The 12553-nt window shown below is 48.6% G+C and overlaps 1 pseudogene; it reads right to left on the reverse strand.

The window, feature by feature from the left end:
• Positions 1-422: 422 nt before the first annotated feature.
• Positions 423-12295, reverse strand: LOC124029847 (annotated as a pseudogene).
• Positions 12296-12553: the final 258 nt, after the last annotated feature.

Consider the following 12553-nt stretch of genomic DNA (forward strand, 5'->3'; position numbering starts at 1 on the left):
GGAGAGCAGGGCAGGCTGCAGATGGAGCAGAGCACAGCAGAGCAGCCGTCAGCTACCGGGCTCATACCAGAGCATACCGGTCAGTCTCAGAACAGACACCACAAGCCAGTTATTCACAACCCTCAGATAGTCCAAAAAGCAACAGTAGAAAAAAATGAAGGCAATATGTTTTGAGACGAAGGAAGGAAAGTTGAGGGGAGGTAGCGAAGACTACCCGCGGCCTCCTCAGTCCAGCACCTTCTCTCCCACACAACCAGACACTACAGTTTAAAAGACATGGAAGATCAGGCTGTGGGTTAGTGGATGCCGTGTCTGTATCAGGCAGAGTCAATGCTTTGATCAATCCTAAAAGTGAAGGATTTCAGGAGCATGCAAGGCAGACCCAGGCTTTGTTTGTTTTGCATTGCTTATTGCATAGTGACGGCTACAACCTATATCAGGAAGACAGAAAACAGAGAGAGAGAACAAATGAAACATGGAGGTTAGAGGCTGTTAGTGAAAATATAATAACAGGTTAAAATTAAGAGAATGATTTGAGAAGAAGACCGGTGCAGTAGAAGAGACAGGTAAATACTTCAACATGAAACAAGGGCCCAGATTTCTGCACCACAGGAATCTCAAATGAACCTTCTCATCACAACTACCTCTTTCAGGATTTACAAGCCCATGCAGTGTCCCAACAGACCATTGCAAACACCATGCAAACTGGTAAGCTCTTCTCTTCCCATTCAAGCACTGGCATGCTATGCAGGCTCAATTTGTTGGGGCATCATTACTGATAGTGTCGGCAAAGGACAGCTTGTTTGAAAACAAACATAAGACCAGTAGCTAGCTCCACTAGCAGAGAGTTGTTAAACTGGTAGGGGCTGTTACTGGACAAGTAGTTCATGTGTAGAGAAGACTCCACCCATGAGCCTTTTGAGTGACAGACGTGCAGTATGTAGCGAATGAGCAAGTTACAGAGCGCGAGCAGGACAGAGATGGCAGGAGATGAGTGAAGGTGCAGAGACAAATCTGGACCAGGTACTGTACACCTAACATATGAGAAGAAAGGGGTGGGGAGGTGTATGGGTACAGAGCAGGTCAGGAAAATGTCCAGGAAAGGGAGGGACAATGCTTTTAAACAGAAAAGTGCACTCACAGTCACATCCTGGAGGAGAAAGTTTGGGAAACAGAAGATAAAACAGAAAATTCCCTTAGCGTCACATATAATGGTTAATTTCTAAATGCTTCACCATTAGAAACCACAGTCACTCATATTACAGTGGTCAACGTATCTGTAATGGACCGTCAAGAGGGTATGTGGCTCATGACAATAAACTATGACCAAGAGTCAACTCGGTCATCCCCTGCCTAGTCTCCATCAGTTTGACATCAGTGGCCATAAAACCGCACAGCAATCTGGGGGCCATCCTTTACATGCCTTCAGCTGAACCTCTTTGTTTCATACACAAGTCCATTCCAGATGAGTCAGAACCCAGTTAGGGGTCAGAGTGCATGGCAGGGCGGGCAGGCATGTCCTACACCTCTAGGATACGTACTCTGCAGACTTCCAGAAGTGTCCAGGGTGGGACAGTCTCCGGTTGAGTTTGGGCAGCTTCTCCAGCATGTCTGCCAGTTGGGTGAAGGTGGGCCGCTCCCTGAGGTCATAGGCCCAGCAGGCAGACAGGATTTCCTGCAGAGACAGGAAGGATTAACGTCATCACTTCATGCCAACACAATGTAGAGATGTATCCTGTAGTCAGCTTTAATTTCTTCTCTACTCTATCAAGGTCATCCCTTAAAAAGATAGCATTAGCATGAGCAAATACCCTCACTTACCCTGCTAGGATTAAGAAAGATGCAATTCCCCCCCAAAAAGTATGGGCATAGATTTCTGCATGATTACACCACAATGTGATCTGGCACCAGAGCATGTGAGTGGAGATAAGCGTTTGGAAATCCCGCTCATGCTTTCGGGATACGTGTCTTTTCAGATTCCACAATGATTCTTTAGTTGTGGACACTACATCACCACACTCCCTCTCTTGCTCTTGGTCCTCATCTTTGTAAGTCACCTTGATTTAGCACCTGTGTGTTCTATCAGTTTCTTTATGAAAATATTTTGTTAACTCCATGACAGTAGCTAAAGCAAGGGGGCTATAGCTGTCATGTTTTGTCATTTATTATCTTGTCTTGTCCCTGTGCTTCCCATTCTATTCGTTTCCCTCTGCTGGTCTTATTAGGTTCTTTCCCTCTTTCTATCCCTCTCTCTCCCCCTCCCTCTCTCGCTCTCTCTTCTCTCTATCGTTCCGTTCCTGCTCCCAGCTGTTCCTATTCCCCTAATCATCATTTAGTCTTCCCACACCTGTTCCCGATCCTTTTCCCTGATTAGAGTCCCTATTTCACTCCTTGTTTCCCGTACCTGCCCCGTCGGATCCTCATTTATAATTCACCGTGCTGTGTCTATGTTTTGCCCTGTCGTGTCGTGTTTCCCTCAGATGCTGCGTGGTGAGCAGGTGTCTGAGTCTGCTAGGTTCAAGTGCCTTCCCCGAGGCAACCTGCAGTTCTCGATCAAGTCTCCAGTCTGTTCTTGTCTTTACGTGTAGTATTATGCTTTTTGTTTTGTAAAGTTTATTCTGGATTAAATACTCTGTTTTCGCCAAGTCGCTTTTGGGTCCTCATTCACCAGCATGACAGAAGGATCCGACCGAGGAATGGACCCAGCGACTACAGACGCTCGTAACACTGCCGTCGAGATCCAAGGAGCCATGCTCGGCAGACACGAGCAGGAATTGTCTGCTGCTCGCCATGCCGTGGAGAACCTGGCCGCTCAGGTTTCCGACCTCTCTGGACAGTTCCAGAGTCTTCGTCTCGTGCCACCTGTTACTTCCTGGCCTGCCGAGCCTCCAGAACCTAGGGTTAATAACCCACCTTGCTACTCCGGGCAGCCCACTGAGTGCCGCTCCTTTCTCACCCAGTGTGAGATTGTGTTCTCTCTCCAACCCAACACATACTCTAGAGAGAGCTCGGGTTGCTTACGTCATTTCACTCCTTACTGGCCGGGCCCGAGAGTGGGGCACAGCTATCTGGGAGGCAAGGGCTGATTGTTCTAACAATTACCAGAACTTTAAAGAGGAGATGATTCGGGTTTTTGACCGTTCAGTTTTTGGTGGGGAGGCTTCTAGGGTCCTGGCTTCCTTATGCCAAGGTGATCGATCCATAACGGATTACTCTATAGAGTTTCGTACTCTTGCTGCCTCTAGTGACTGGAACGAGCCGGCGCTGCTCGCTCGTTTTCTGGAGGGACTCCACACAGTGGTCAAAGATGAGATTCTCTCTCGGGAGGTTCCTTCCTGTGTGGACTCTTTGATTGCTCTCGCCATCCGCATAGAACGACGGGTAGATCTTCGTCACCAGGCTCGTGGAAGAGAGCTCGCATCAACGGTGTTTCCCTGCTCCGCATCGCAACCATCTCCCTCCTCTGGCTCTGAGACTGAGCCCATGCAGCTGGGAGGGATTCGCATCTCGACTAAGGAGAGGGAACGGAGGATCACCAACCGCCTGTGCCTCTATTGCGGATTTGATGGACATTTTGTTAATTCATGTCCAGTAAGAGGCCAGAGCCCATCAGTAAGCGGAGGGCTACTGGTGAGCGCTACTACTCAGGTCTCTTCATCTAGATCTTGTACTACTATGTCGGTCCATCTACGCTGGACCGGTTCGGGTGCTACATGCAGTGCCTTGATTGACTCTGGGGCTGAGGGTTGTTTCATGGACGAAGCATGGGTTCGGAAACATAACATTCCTTTCAGACAGTTAGACAAGCCTACGCCCATGTTTGCCTTAGATGGTAGTCATCTTCCCAGTATCAAATTTGAGACACTACCTTTAACTCTCACAGTATCTGGTAACCACAGTGAGACTATTTCTTTTTTGATTTTTCATTCACCTTTCACACCTGTTGTTTTGGGTCATCCCTGGCTAGTATGTCATAATCCTTCTATTAATTGGTCTTGTAATTCTATCCTATCCTGGAACGTATCTTGTCATGTGAAGTGCTTAATGTCTGCCATCCCTCCTATTTCTTCTGTCCCCACTTCTCAGGAGGAACCTGGCGATTTGACAGGAGTGCCGGAGGAATATCATGATCTGCGCACGGTCTTCAGTCGGTCCCGAGCCAACTCCCTTCCTCCTCACCGGTCGTATGATTGTAGTATTGATCTCCTTCCGGGGACCACTCCTCCTCGGGGTAGACTATACTCTCTGTCGGCTCCCGAACGTAAGGCTCTCGAGGATTATTTATCTGTGTCTCTTGACGCCGGTACCATAGTGCCTTCTTCCTCTCCGGCCGGGGCGGGGTTCTTTTTGTTAAGAAGAAGGACGGTACTCTGCGCCCCTGCGTGGATTATCGAGGGCTGAATGACATAACGGTTAAGAATCGTTATCCGCTTCCCCTTATGTCATCAGCCTTCGAGATTCTGCAGGGAGCCAGGTGCTTTACTAAGTTGGACCTTCGTAACGCTTACCATCTCGTGCGCATCAGAGAGGGGGACGAGTGGAAAACGGCGTTTAACACTCCGTTAGGGCATTTTGAGTACCGGGTTCTGCCGTTTGGTCTCGCCAATGCGCCAGCTGTTTTTCAGGCATTAGTTAATGATGTTCTGAGAGACATGCTGAACATCTTTGTTTTTGTCTATCTTGACGATATCCTGATTTTTTCACCGTCACTCGAGATTCATGTTCAGCACGTTCGACGTGTTCTACAGCGCCTTTTAGAGAATTGTCTCTACGTAAAGGCTGAGAAGTGTTCTTTTCATGTCTCCTCCGTTACTTTTCTCGGTTCCGTTATTTCCGCTGAAGGCATTCAGATGGATTCCGCTAAGGTCCAAGCTGTCAGTGATTGGCCCGTTCCAAGGTCACGTGTCGAGTTGCAGCGCTTTTTAGGTTTCGCTAATTTCTATCGGCGTTTCATTCGTAATTTCGGTCAAGTTGCTGCCCCTCTCACAGCTCTTACTTCTGTCAAGACGTGTTTTAAGTGGTCCGGTTCCGCCCAGGGGAGCTTTTGATCTTCTAAAAGAACGTTTTCGTCCGCTCCTATCCTCGTTACTCCTGACGTCACTAGACAATTCATTGTCGAGGTTGACGCTTCAGAGGTAGGCGTGGGAGCCATTCTATCCCAGCGCTTCCAGTCTGACGATAAGGTTCATCCTTGCGCTTATTTTTCTCATCGCCTGTCGCCATCTGAGCGCAACTATGATGTGGGTAACCGTGAACTGCTCGCCATCCGCTTAGCCCTAGGCGAATGGCGACAGTGGTTGGAGGGGCGACCGTTCCTTTTGTCGTTTGGACAGACCATAAGAACCTTGAGTACATCCGTTCTGCCAAACGACTTAATGCCCGTCAAGCTCGTTGGGCGTTGTTTTTCGCTCGTTTCGAGTTTGTGATTTCTTACCGTCCGGGTAGCAAGAACACCAAGCCTGATGCCTTATCCCGTCTGTTTAGTTCTTCTGTGGCTTCTACTGATCCCGAGGGGATTCTTCCTTATGGGCGTGTTGTCGGGTTGACAGTCTGGGGAATTGAAAGACAGGTTAAGCAAGCACTCACGCACACTGCGTCGCCGCGCGCTTGTCCTAGTAACCTCCTTTTCGTTCCTGTTTCCACTCGTCTGGCTGTTCTTCAGTGGGCTCACTCTGCCAAGTTAGCTGGTCATCCCGGTGTTCGAGGCACTCTTGCGTCTATTCGCCAGCGATTTTGGTGGCCGACTCAGGAGCGTGACACGCGCCGTTTCGTGGCTGCTTGTTCGGACTGCGCGCAGACTAAGTCGGGTAACTCTCCTCCTGCCGGTCGTCTCAGACCGCTCCCCATTCCTTCTCGACCATGGTCTCACATCGCCCTAGACTTCATTACCGGTCTGCCTTTGTCTGCGGGGAAGACTGTGATTCTTACGGTTGTCGATAGGTTCTCTAAGGCGGCACATTTCATTCCCTCGCTAAACTTCCTTCCGCTAAGGAGACGGCACAAATCATTATCGAGAATGTGTTCAGAATTCATGGCCTCCCGTTAGACGCCGTTTCAGACAGAGGCCCGCAATTCACGTCACAATGTTGGAGGGAGTTCTGTCGTTTGATTGGTGCGTCCGTCAGTCTCTCTTCCGGGTTTCATCCCCAGTCTAACGGTCAAGCAGAGAGGGCCAATCAGACGATTGGTCGCATACTACGCAGCCTTTCTTTCAGAAACCCTGCGTCTTGGGCAGAACAGCTCCCCTGGGCAGAATACGCTCACAACTCGCTTCCTTCGTCTGCTACCGGGTTATCTCCGTTTCAGAGTAGTCTGGGTTACCAGCCTCCTCTATTCTCTTCCCAGCTTGCCGAGTCCAGCGTCCCCTCCGCTCAAGCGTTTGTCCAACGTTGTGAGCGCACCTGGAGGAGGGTGAGGTCTGCACTTTGCCGCTACAGGGCACAGACTGTGAGAGCCGCCAATAAACGCAGGATTAAGAGTCCTAGGTATTGTTGCGGCCAGAGAGTGTGGCTTTCCACTCGCAACCTTCCTCTTACGACAGCTTCTCGTAAGTTGACTCCGCGGTTCATTGGTCCGTTCCGTGTCTCCCAGGTCGTCAATCCTGTCGCTGTGCGACTGCTTCTTCCGCGACATCTTCGTCGCGTCCATCCTGTCTTCCATGTCTCCTGTGTTAAGCCCTTTCTTCGCACCCCGTTCGTCTTCCCTCCCCCTCCCGTCCTTGTCGAGAGCGCACCTATTTACAAGGTACATAAGATCATGGACATGCGTTCTCGGGGACGGGGTCACCAATACTTAGTGGATTGGGAGGGTTACGGTCCTGAGGAGAGGAGTTGGGTTCCGTCTCGGGACGTGCTGGACCGTTCACTCATTGATGATTTCCTCCGTTGCCGCCAGGATTCCTCCTCGAGTGCGCCAGGAGGCGCTCGGTGAGTGGGGGGTACTGTCATGTTTTGTCATTTATTATCTTGTCTTGTCCCTGTGCTTCCCATTCTATTCGTTTCCCTCTGCTGGTCTTATTAGGTTCTTTCCCTCTTTCTATCCCTCTCTCTCCCCCTCCCTCTCTCACTCTCTCGCTCTCTCTTCTCTCTATCGTTCCGTTCCTGCTCCCAGCTGTTCCTATTCCCCTAATCATCATTTAGTCTTCCCACACCTGTTCCCGATCCTTTTCCCTGATTAGAGTCCCTATTTCACTCCTTGTTTCCCGTACCTGCCCCGTCGGATCCTCATTTATAATTCACCGTGCTGTGTCTATGTTTTGCCCTGTCGTGTCGTGTTTCCCTCAGATGCTGCGTGGTGAGCAGGTGTCTGAGTCTGCTAGGTTCAAGTGCCTTCCCGAGGCAACCTGCAGTTCTCGATCAAGTCTCCAGTCTGTTCTTGTCTTTACGTGTAGTATTATGCTTTTTGTTTTGTAAAGTTTATTCTGGATTAAATACTCTGTTTTCGCCAAGTCGCTTTTGGGTCCTCATTCACCAGCATGACAATAGCAGCACACAAGTAGACTACAAATGCATGCTGGGCCAGGCGTGCCCTGAGCTCGTGAAGTGAGCGCTACTGGAACGAAATTGGGGCGGGCGAGAAGGCCTACGCTCCAGCCATTGGGAATCTCGCACCGGGCTCCAGTCAAATTGGGCACGCTCCCCTCCAGCTCCGCTCACATAAGTGCTTCCCCCCTCCACTCACCGTGACCTCCTTGCCCAGGTTGATCTCTGCCAGGACCTTCTTGATGCCCTCACCGCTCCCCACCTGCCAGATGGTAGCCTCCACAGGCTGGTTGATGATAGGCCAGTCCCTGGCTTGGAGCTCGTACCAAATGGTGCTAAAAGGGGGCAACCAGCAATATGGTCATTCCCCAGAGCCAGTTAACTGTAAAGTGAAGCAGTCTCAAGGAGAAACTATTCTGCTAGAGAGCGTACCCAAAGGCATAGACGTCTGCAGCGTTGGAGAAGGGCAGGCGGTCCTCGTTGTTTCCAGGGCTCATCCTGCGTACGATCTCTGGCGCAAGGTAACAGATCCAGCCATGTGGAAGCTTCAGCTCGTTGTCTCGCCTGTGAGAGAAAACACACACACACACAATAAGAAACCACTGTTAGGAGAACACAGACCCACCGAGCATCCACCAGCTGAGATGATAGCTGTAGGAACCAATATGCAGAGTCCATACCTCCCCTCCTGAACCACTCCAGAGATCCCAAACAGGCCAAAGTCTGTAATAATCACTTTATTGGTGTCATGAAAGACGTTCTTTGACTTCAAGTCCTTGTGGACAATGCCTTTGGCATGCAGGTAGCCCATTCCCTGTGTGGATTAAAGTAATAAGGACATACAGTAAATATATATTACACATACTGTTTTTGTCAACATTACCCATCTACCTGTACAAATCTGAAAGGACCGAACAAGAGTAGAAGTTCACCTTTACAATTTCTTGAGCGATTTGCCTCGTCTTGTTTATATCCAATGTGTTTTTGGTGTCCCGAACCACAGAGTATAGTGTCCTCCTTTACAGAAACTGGAGAAAAACATTTGAATGAACTAATGGAACTAAACAAGTAAACAACAGCTATGGTGGACTGAATATGCCAAAGAGAAATTAATTTGGTATGTATGTTAACCCCTCCCCCTACCTGGTGATGATGGCGAGGTGGGGCGGGGCCATGCAGGCCCCCATGAAGAGGACCACGTTCTCGTGACGGGTCTGTCTGTAGTTCATCACCTCCTTCTTAAACAGCTTCAGGTGGTCCTGGTTGTTCCCATCTATCTCCAGCAGCCGGATAGCCACCTCGCCATGCCAACGCCCCTTATGCACCTTTCCCCAACGGCCCTGGAGTGAAGGAGGGAGTGATTTAATGACACTTTCAGAAACCGACATTCAATGGGTTTGAATAGAAAACACTGAAGTTTCATGCATATGTAGCTTGATCATTGAAAATGTTCTCTCCAGTGAAAACAGCGTGTTCTATTGCCCTCTCACCTTCCCAATGAGCTCTCCCAGGTCCAGCTGTTCGAAGGGAATGTCCCACTCCTGCAGGTAGACGCTGGTCTGGCTGGCCTTACGGGAGATGGGGCCTTTCCAGCGACCACTCCGTGAACTGGGCAGGTCATCCAACTCATCACCATCACACTCACCGTCCGAACCACCATTCATCCCACTCCCATCGTCATCTTCCTCATCATCATCATCATCCTCCTCCTCCTCCTCCTCCTCCTCCTCCTCCTCCTCTACTGGATCTGGGTCTATCTCAGGTTCAACCTCCTCCTCCTCCTCCTCTTCCTCCTGTAAGACATTCATGCATGGCCAATGCTTTTGGTTTTGGGCATGTGTCTGCACATATGTTACAGTTACTTTACACACACACACAGTTTCTACCTCTCCATCGTCATCCTCAGCCAGTTCAGCGTGCATGTCATCTGCTGGTTCAGTCTCACTGTTGGGACGGGTCAAACCACAGTCACAATGTCAGAGTGTTCTGAGTGTTGCACCATTAAAACACTATTGATACATGAAATAGACAGGCAAGCCTTACACTGTGTCTTGGAGGGCTTCAGAGTGCAAAGTAGTGGAACTGGACACATCTGGGAGAAAATAATACAAATATTCAGTATGCAATAAAACTGCTCTTTGCTCTTATAGCCAAACTTGCATCCCTCATGTAGTTTCTTTGCCTACTTATATTGGCCCCTTGCCTTAGCAATGTAGCCTAGTGGTTAGAGCGTTGGACTAGTAACCGGAAGGTTGCGAGTTCAAACCCTCGAGCTGACAAGGTACAAATCTGTCGTTCTGCCCCTGAACAGGCAGTTAACCCACTCCAGGCCGTCATTGAAAATAAGAATATCTTCTTAACTGACTTGCCTGGTTAAATAAAGGTAAAAAAAAAATAATAATAAAAAAAAAAATGTGTTGACAACCACAACCACTACAATATGATAAGACATGCAATTCTGAAACTCCCCAGCAGGTGGCACAGAGACCCATCTCCACATGAGATAATGCAGTCTGAATATCACACAGCAAAACACATTGTTCCAAGGCATTCACAAATGCACAACTTGGTCATATAATCCACTAAACCCGTGAGTACATGCAGGAGATAGACAGAGCTGACAGGGTTGGTTGTGGCTGAGGATGTGGGCAGGAGTGAGCGCCGCCCAACAGTGTCTGGGACTGTACCGTAAACTCACCAGGGAAGATAAACTGCTGTCTATGCTGAAAGTAGCAGGCAGCTTAGGGAAAAGAGAGGGAAGAACCAACAAGCATGGAGAGGAGAGAAGGACTCTGGGTTAGAGTAGGCATTAAAACAACCCTAGTCACACCCACCCACCCACCCACCCACAGGAGTTCCTCTGTGTTAGTGGTATTAATGAAGAGAGGGAGAGAGAGGGGAGGTCGACCACTGCTGCCCGGCCATTCCATTCCAAGTCTAGCATTCACTAAACAGAAAATGTGACTCAGGGATGCAAGCATGCACCTGGATAGTTGGAGAATGCTGACTTAACTGTGTGCAGTGGACATGCTTCTGTGGTTGTTTATATAGCCGCGTGTATGTATATTCATGTGTGTGTTTGTGTGTGAGAGCGGTGATTGTGTGTATTCATATAAGGGTGTGAGTGACAGTCAGGGACCTACCTGGGAAGTGGAAGCGGTTTTCCCGGTGGACCTTGGGCGAGGGGTTGGGGGGGCGGGGTGGCACTGGGAGGGTTCTGGAAGGGGGCAGGGGAGGAGGGTGTGGAGGAGGTGGTGGAGGACGGGTTACTGCTGGAGTCCAACTGGTTCAGCACAGGAGGGTGATCCTGAGAGAAGGAGAACAAATACACACTGATCAGAGTCAATAACACACTTGTCTGTCCTAACAGCATCATGCACATAATTATCATCAAAGCTGTGATGTAATATCTAAGCAGGTATGATTGGTTGTACCTTTTTGGTGATGGCCTTTGGTAGTGTGCCAAACTGCGGTGCTTCCAAAGGCCGGTCCACAGGGTTGTTGATGTCAGACGGCACAGACTCAGTCCTCCGAATTTTGGTGACTGGAAAGAAGAAATTGGGGTCATAACCCTCATACTTGTTGAATCTATGTAGGCCCTTTAATAAACTATGGATGAACATTTTGCAGATTGACGTTTATTGAGATGAGTCTTGTCTTGGAGGTAGAACTAAGCGATTTTCTGTTAGATGTGCCAGCTGCAAAGTCAATATTGTCTATATTGTAAAGATTTATGAAAAAAAAATTGAGCTTTTTTTGTTCTTAATTTAAGGTTAGAGGTGGGCATTATTGTTATCATTGCAGTTAAGGTTAGGTTTAAAATCAGATTTATTGACCCGTCTGCAGAGCTGCCTCCAGTACAGGAGTCATCCCAATAAATACTAACCTTCGAAAATGTGTGGTGTGGAAGGCTTACTTGGCAGAAAGGAGATTCTGCAGGAGGGAGATTCTTTAGTACACTTATTATGGCACTTTAACCTGCAGACAGGAAACAACCAATGAGAGAACAGCAACAGAAAAACGAACCACCAAAAGAGGATGAAGTTGTATTTTACTGCATTGTACAGATACTCAAACGAACTCCAGAACATCTCAGAGAGCCTCCCCCTATCCTCCTCTCCATGTCTCCTCACTTCACTCACCTGCAGTGTTTACACTTCACCCCAAACATCATGTTCTTCTGACACACCTGACACGTCTGGGACAGCCACGACTTGGTGGAAAACCTGCACACAGAATCATCAATTGCTTAAACCATCAATAGTGTTTTGCTATATAGTAGATTGAAAGTATATTTCATATTTTCATCATGGCAGTCTGAGGCTTAAAGGTGTAGTCAGCAACCTGTGGGTGACGGCCAGGCCTATGTCTCTCCTCACTGCCTGTGGGGAGCCACGGCGCAACCCCATGTTATCTGGAGAGAGACAGAGATGTCAAACACTAGGAGTGAAACGTAAACCTGACAGAGGAGGATGTGTCTAAACATTGAGTATTAGTGCAAAAACTGCAAATGTTCTATGAAGTTTAGAGGCTAGTATCAAAATGAAATGAGTGGTGCTCAGGGAACTCCTCAATTCTGGTTCTTTTCCCAAACTTCCCAACATTTTCAGAAATCCTGGTTGGAAGACTCCTGGAAGTTCCCAGAATTTTTCAACCCTACCACTTGCTACAGTATGTGCCAAAACCAATGAAGAACATTTACTGTTTATTTTACAAGTTAGAACAAATGTAAGTGAGACCTATTGACGTTGTTTCGGTAGGTGAATCCCCTACACATAAATCATTATGGAGAGATACTGACACAAAAGCACACACACACACTCACCACACACACTGTCAACACACATACTCACTTGGTCAACAGACACACTCACACGGTCAACATACACACACTCACTCACTCGGTCAACACCCAACACACTCGCTCAACACCTAACACACTCGCTCAACACCTAACACACTCGCTCAACACCTAACACACACACACACACACACACACACACACACACACACACACACACTCACTCACTCACTCACTCACTCACTCACTCACTCACTCACTCACTCACTCA

The sequence above is a fragment of the Oncorhynchus gorbuscha genome, unplaced genomic scaffold (assembly GCF_021184085.1).
Source record: "Oncorhynchus gorbuscha isolate QuinsamMale2020 ecotype Even-year unplaced genomic scaffold, OgorEven_v1.0 Un_scaffold_7896, whole genome shotgun sequence".
Lineage (NCBI taxonomy): Eukaryota > Metazoa > Chordata > Actinopteri > Salmoniformes > Salmonidae > Oncorhynchus > Oncorhynchus gorbuscha.